The sequence below is a fragment of the Penaeus monodon genome, chromosome 16, assembly GCF_015228065.2.
Source record: "Penaeus monodon isolate SGIC_2016 chromosome 16, NSTDA_Pmon_1, whole genome shotgun sequence".
Lineage (NCBI taxonomy): Eukaryota > Metazoa > Arthropoda > Malacostraca > Decapoda > Penaeidae > Penaeus > Penaeus monodon.
The window spans coordinates 40,045,078-40,052,577 of NC_051401.1; the positions used below are offsets into that span (position 1 = coordinate 40,045,078).

The 7,500-nt window shown below is 45.5% G+C and overlaps 1 protein-coding gene across 1 annotated transcript in view; it reads left to right on the forward strand.

Moving 5' to 3' along the window:
- Positions 1–1,355: 1,355 nt before the first annotated feature.
- The window catches only part of LOC119582796, a 16,752-nt gene continuing 10,607 nt past the window's right edge, over positions 1,356–7,500 (forward strand). The window contains exon 1 of the mRNA XM_037931236.1: positions 1,356–2,122. The gene's annotated coding sequence lies outside the window, so the exon portion shown is untranslated. The remainder of the gene's footprint in view (positions 2,123–7,500) is intronic.

Below are 7,500 nucleotides of genomic sequence, written 5' to 3' on the forward strand. Positions count from 1 at the left end.
ATCCACTATGTTCCATCAAGATAAGGCACTCAATCCCTTCAGCTGGGCTTGCCAAGATGTGCCACAAAAATGACATGGCTACTGGATGCTACTCAGAAATCTAGTCCGAGGTTGCCTGTCACAGAGCATCCTTTATTCCTGGTATGGGAGCTCATCCGCCACACCCATATACTACAGGTTTACCATGGCCAATAACGATTTTGTACCCTTATTAGGGGCATTAGGGCTTGCACCTTTATCAACTAGCCCCACTGACTTTAACCCACCCTCCCCCCAATCCCTTGTTAGTTGTCATCCCAAGCTAAAGCATTATCAGCCCTGACTGACTTCGCTGGCAAACCCATTCCTGCCCAGCCTCATCCCTCCCTCAATACTTGTACCGGAACTGTCTCCATCTCCTCGACAAACTGCCCTGTCTACAAGGATTGGTCAGATTGTGGAAAAGGCCTACTTGCTGCCTCGTGGACTATGATGCAGTATCAGTACAATGCTACACCATTCCCTCTATAGGCCACCGTAAGTCCTCCACCAATATTGCCAAGATTACTTTCCGTAGACATGACCTCCCCTATCCGACCGTATCAGCCACCCTCCAATGTCAAACTTGTTGTCCTCAAGACCACCCTGCCAAACACTACTCCCCATACCGACGCCTACTGTGTGTTCTCAACCTGGTTGCACAGTCACGCATGTGCAAATTGTGGTCTCTCCCATAATGTACTTTATAGTTGAATGGTAAAACACTTACGTGTTGATACTATGGTAGGGAAAAAAACACATTGCAAAAACTAGATTTATTGAAAATGAGACTACAGTTTTGAAATCCACCTGGATTCCATCTTCAGACCTGAAGATGGAATCCTGGGGCTTAGGAGACGGAGACAGAGGCCCAAGGTAATCACCCCTACCCTGGACCTCAGCCCTCGCCTCACACACGCACACACACACACGCACACACGCACGCGCACACGCACACGCACACGCACACACACACACACACACAAACGCGCGCGCGCTCGCACGCACATGCACACGCACACGCGCGCGCACACACATACACACACGCTGTAACCAAGCTTTATATATGTGATGTTACTAAAATATGTATGCCAATGTTATTCTATTTATCTGTTGTTATATTCTACATGACTTGTATAATCTTATGTATTGCCACATGCCTATATTCCCACACACACACATACATATGAGTATGTCCTTTGCATTACCTGTTTATTCATCTCTCGTTGCCACACTAGACATTCCAATGTTGTGTTGTCTATCCCCTTCCATAAGAGCTATGCATTGTTGTAACACTACCTTTCATCACCAGTGATAAACTTTAGTTTCCTTTTGTTCAACATGTCGGTTAATCTTTACGGTATGGACGCACTAAGCTAGGGCAAATTGAAGATGATATTCTTGTAGAGAACAAAAAGTTACAGTCGTCGGTATAGGAACTAATTTGCAGACACAAACGGTAACGCCACAAATTAAGGGAAAAGGTCACGGACAGCGCTGCTCACAGCCTAAGTCCACTCGCTCGGTGCGAAAGAATAAGTCTTCTTCTGTCGTACGTCATCACAGTGTCACGACCAATCAGGTGGCGGCAGTTTATCAGAGATTTTAATTGCTCATTAAAGTTTTAGCATGATATTCCAAATATGATGAAAATATACACAGCCATCTATTTACTGTTCACATATATTCGCTTTTTGCCGTTTTTACATTAAAATATTGTTTCCATGTTTATTTTCTCAGACCTAAAAAGATTTTCGATTGCTCAACTACTCAAACCTCGCAGTCAATGCTTAAGCTATTTCGAGTATGCAGTCAACACCTACACATTTCTGGAATACATCGGTGACCTGCCTCATTCTTCTCAGTGACAATGACCGACGTGTGCCATATGTGCTATGGTGGTGTATTAGACTTCCACTCTAAATTTCAAGGAAAAACAGAAGACCTTATCATGTTTTTACAGAATCATGGACTTTTATTAACTGAAAAAAGTGTGAAAAGTGTAGTGCGATTTGTAGACTAGATATTAAGAACATCCCGGATTCCAATCAAAGACTGCATCGCTTCCTCCTTGCCGCTGCTAATCTGTACCCTCCGCAGTAAGGTAAGTTGTCATATCATATTCGTTTTTTGTTTTCTTTTGTTTTACAGTGCAGAAGAGATAAAAGAGGGGGGTCCTTGGCTAAGTAAATAAATATACTGGTAAGACAAGTAAAAAAACGAACCAGTTTCAAGCTCTATCTTGCCGTGCATATCGAGGTGAAGAGAATGTTTGCCGGGGGAGTGTTGGGGGGCAGAGCCCCCCATCAACCCTCCCCTCGGGCATTGCCCAAAGGGCACGCCCAGTCACGGCAACTTCTCTTGAATTCTCATTCAATACACACACACACACACACACACACACACACACACACACACACACACACACACACACACACACACACACACACACACGCATACACACGCATACACACGCATACACATACGCAAACACACACGTAAACACACACGCAAACACACACGCAAACACACACGCAAACACACACCACACACACACACACACACACACACACACACACACACACACACACACACACACACACACACACACAAAGGAACTGGGGACCCAACCACGTACTCACTCCAAGAGCATCACAACATGAAAACTACAATTAAGTATCATGCTTTGACCACGGCGGCTCAAACATGAACCTACCTATAAAAAAATACACACACACACACACACACACACACACACGCGCGCGCGCGCGCGCGCGTATCTTCCTTAGTTACTCCTTCTGCTGCACTGCCTCGCGTTTTTGTTACGTTCCTGGAGGCGAGAGGCCGTGATTTGTTTGTCTGGGTTTTTATTTATTTATTTTTATTTTTCATTTTTTTTTATTATTTTTTTTTCAAGTGCCCTGTCCCGCAAGGACGTTGGCGATCATGGATTTCCATGATTTTCTTGGCAATTTATAGCGTTGGTTTGCCGTTGCCTTCCGCCCGGTGTTTTTATCGAGTCACCATCTCTATTTACCCGGGTCTGGGACCGGCACTGACTTGGGCTGGCTTGCCCACCCAGCGGCTAGGCAGGCAATCGAGGTGAAGTTCCTTGACCAAGGAACAAAAAACGCCATATTCTGGAATGTTCATTGTGATTTTGTCTTTCCCATAATGCAGGCGGATATTATTTTGTCAGATGTGAAGGAGTATGTGTTATATAGTTGGCGGGGTTTGGATGGTGCTTCGTCTGGAGCCTCAGTTGTTACCTCCCCGACATCGTTGAACGTACTCGTTTTCAACAACAGCCGGCCTTGGCTGCCCAGGAGCGCCAAGGCCGGCTGTTGTTGAAAACGAGTACGTTCAACGATGTCGGGGAGGTAACAACTGAGGCTCCAGACGAAGCACCATCGAAACCCCGCCAACTCGCACTGGGCCAGCGCGGTGGGGTAGGGCCCAAACTCCCCAAACATGAAACCAAGACAATTGGGGAAGGCCTACGTCCAACAACGGACCCTCAATGGCTGATGAATGAATGAATGAAGGAGTATGAGGCAGATGAGTGTCACGATATAATAACTTTCCAGGGAGGTCCACAGACCACTGAGAGCAAGTGACAATTTCCCGCCTTCAAGTTCTAGCCATACTAGACATGCTAAAGGCATCCACAAAATAATCATTCAATTCCACCACCAAAAATCACATAGATTGTGTGTGTGTGTGTGGTTGTGTGTGTGTGTGTGTGTGTGTGTGTGTGTGTGTGTGTGTTGAATGAGAATTCAATGACCGATATAAAAGCATTACCTGTGTATAGGAGTTGCCTCCGGTGGCAATATCTTATCTATTTTGCTAATAAAAACCAATTTAAGACAGCCTTTTACAATCTGGTGGCAGGGTGGCGCTGCGTCCTTCCGGCTCGCAGCATGAACGCAAACCTTCGAAGAAAATCCGCTCGACCGCTTCAAGACATGGCTAAGAAAAAAAAAAAACACGTAAGTACACGTTTGGGCCCCCCTTTTCTTATTTCTTTTCCCTTCTTCTCCCATACATGTGTTAAGTCGTTGTTTTTTTGTTGGGTTTAAAGGTGCTAATGACAGCAAATGGCACATTCTCACACTATTCCCTTCACCTCAGATCGCATTTCCGTGCGATCGAGTATGTGACCAATAAACATGAATATCGTTCGTTAGTTAAGTAATTAATTATTTTCTCTCGTTTTAGAGATTTATATTGTTTCATCTGCAACGAATTTAACGCGTTCGTGATTTTATCTTATCACGAATATCATTTCATTTTTCCTCCCCCTTGCCCCGACCTGACCGTACCTTTTCTTTCGCTTGCGGTCACTTTGGATTAGAAAAAGGTTATTTTCCCGTCTTGACCTGACCTCACTTTCTCTTTTCCCGGTCGGTGGCGACGTGGGAAGGGTCTGATGACCATGTGGTTCCCTGTATTTTGGTTGTTATTTTTGTTGACGCCTTGGGAATTAACCATAGCATTGCTACATTGTTTTTGGTGACACGTTCTATCGGCGCTAGAACGAAAGCATGTAACGCAATTTCATTAAATTGTATTATTTGAATATAGCGTAGGATCTTCCCCCATATCATAGTGCATAGGATTGCCCGATATTGCCCCGGGGTTGCGTAAACGCCTAATAGATCTGCGCTCCGTCGTTCGAAAGTAGGTACAATAAACCGAAGTTAATCGTTCGGCACCTTTTGAGTCGGTGTGACCCGCGGTTACGTCCGTTAATTAATGTAGGACTAGGGTTTAAGCTAGAATCATTATTCGCTTATTAATCTCACCTTCCTCACCCTCAAGTCACTTGCATGTTTTGGGTACACCCCAAGCGTTTGTGTGATTCGTGAAAATTTATATATCCTTAGGGAATTTTGCGAGCGCCCATCACAGCTTTGCATAAGAGAGCAGGTTTATTATATTCCTGGCTCGAGTCGCTTCAGTCATAAACGGCACTTGGATATAGGATTTTTTTATAAATCACCGGCTAGTGGTACTTAACACCCCCTCTTCTCTGTTGCCTTTCTTTTTTTCTCTTACTCTGGCCCTTACGTGTATGATCTGGTTCCCCGACTATATATTGCAGTCAGACCGACACGGCACCGAAGGAGAACTTGCTACAGTTCCGGTCACCTTAGGATGCCGTGGGAAGGACGTCATCGAAGATCGCCATAGGCCTGCGGACCGAGATTTTCGTCAGAAAAGGTGTTAAGCCGTCCCAGTGCAGTGGACGGGCGTTGCCTGCCAGACTCCCCGTAGATCCAGCGAACCAGCACCTTTGCCGCAGGTACCAGTCGCCCCAGAATCCTGTGCATAGGCGACTCCAGGCGGACGCCTGCAGATCTGATCAACTCCAGGAGCTCGTAGCGCAGGTATCAGCCGCCCCGAGATGCCGCCCCTGCCCCGACGCCCGTAGATCCGGATGAAGATTACGAGGACGTATGGACGCGAGAAGGACCTGGACGAGATCTGTGAGGACGTGTGGACGAGGACGCCACCGAGTTTGGCCTGGGCCAGACACGAGGAGGTCTAGACGAATCTGAAGTCAAGGAGGACCTGTGCGAGACTTTCGAGGACGTGTGGACATCGAGGACGGACAGTTACACCGAGGACCAGGAGGATGAGGACAACATGGACGAGCAGCCACGAAGATGCACCAGGACAACGCGCGAGAACGAGATGACCAGCCAGGTTAGGTCACCCTTGAGGCAAATCTAAGACGCCTCGAGGGCGAGGCGTGAGTAGGTGGCCGAGCAATGTACAGTGGAGCAATCAGTGTAGCAGACGGAGCCAGTGACCTCACCTCGCTCCCCCCATGCTTCCTGCAGCTGCTGCTATCGCTCCTCCAGCTGGAACGGTCACTACTTATACCGAGAATGACCGAGGCATCAGAAAGTTCGTGCTAAGATCAGCCCAAGGTCAGCTCCGCCCTCTCCCTCCGGGCAGCTGACCGCGACCTCCGCGCGGCGTTTTTACCCCTTTAGACAAGTCGTAGCGTTGTCGTAGCATGTGTTCACCCCTTTACGTGTGTTTTGCGTCCCTATCAGCCACTGTACTAGAGTACGCACAGCCTTTTACACACAAACACGAACACACACACACACACACACACACACACACACACACACACACACACACACACACACACACACACACACACACACACACACACACACACACACACACACACACACACACACACACACGTCGCGCGTGTGTAAATGTGTGTGCATTCATACACACATGCATGCGCGTTCACAGGAGCGCACACACTGATTTACAAATATTGGATTAGTCTTACGTAGAAACGACTGTGATGCCCGACAGACACACATACCTGCTGGTATCGTGAAGTTAGATTTATATATTATTGGGAGTGCAAGTGAGATTGGGAATGAGAGAGAGAGCAGTGAGAATGAGAGTGAGAGTGAGAATGAGAATGAGAATGAGAGTGAGAGTGAGAATGAGAGTGAGAGTAGTGATAATGAGAGTGAGAATGAGAATGAAAATGAAAATGAGAGTGAGAATGATCTCGCTAAGGGTAGGTGGGATACATCACAACACTGTCTTTTCTCTCGCTAAGGGTAGGTGGGATACATCACAACACTGTCTTTTCTCAACGCTTGCAAAAGAACATGCAAACGATTTCAGGAATGTCTTTCTAAATCTTTCATCTGAATATGGTCCCAGGCAGCCTTATATATATATATATATATATATATATATATATATATATATATATATATATATATATATATATATATATATATATATATATATATATATAATAAAAATAACCTACTATACCAATACATTAGAAGGAATGTCCAGATAAGCTAAGATGCCCAATGGATCCTAAACAAGAAATGAATTACCAACATCTGTTAACATCTTAATGCAGCGTCTCTTCTTCACTTCTCATCACTCTCAATGGTAACGCATGGTTTTTTCTATTACCAGTTTATCAAAATCAGGAAACATGGGAATATCTGGAAAAGCTAGAATCGATAACGACAACGAACTGGCGGTGGATTGTTTTGTATTGGGTAAAAAAAATATTTACTTACTAGTTTCATGGATTTAATATAATTACTAATTACTCTGTTTTATCTGGGCTTGGGACCAGCACTGACTTGGGCTGGCTTGCCCACCCAGTGGCAAGGTAGGTATGTATGTATGCATGTATGTATGTATGTGTGGTATTTGATGTATATATATATATATATATGTATATATATATAAAATCAGTGCAATTACAAACTCCAATCGCCGCATGTGAGTGCGAAGGTGCATCCATGCACACACGCATCGCCCACGCGCGTATGTGAGCACGCGGGCTGATTTACATAATTTTAGGTAAATCGAACCTAGATACGATGAAGTTCCTTGGGCAAAGAACTTCACCTCGATTGCCTATTTAGCCATTGGGTGGGCAAGCCCAAGTCAGTGCTGGTCCCAAGC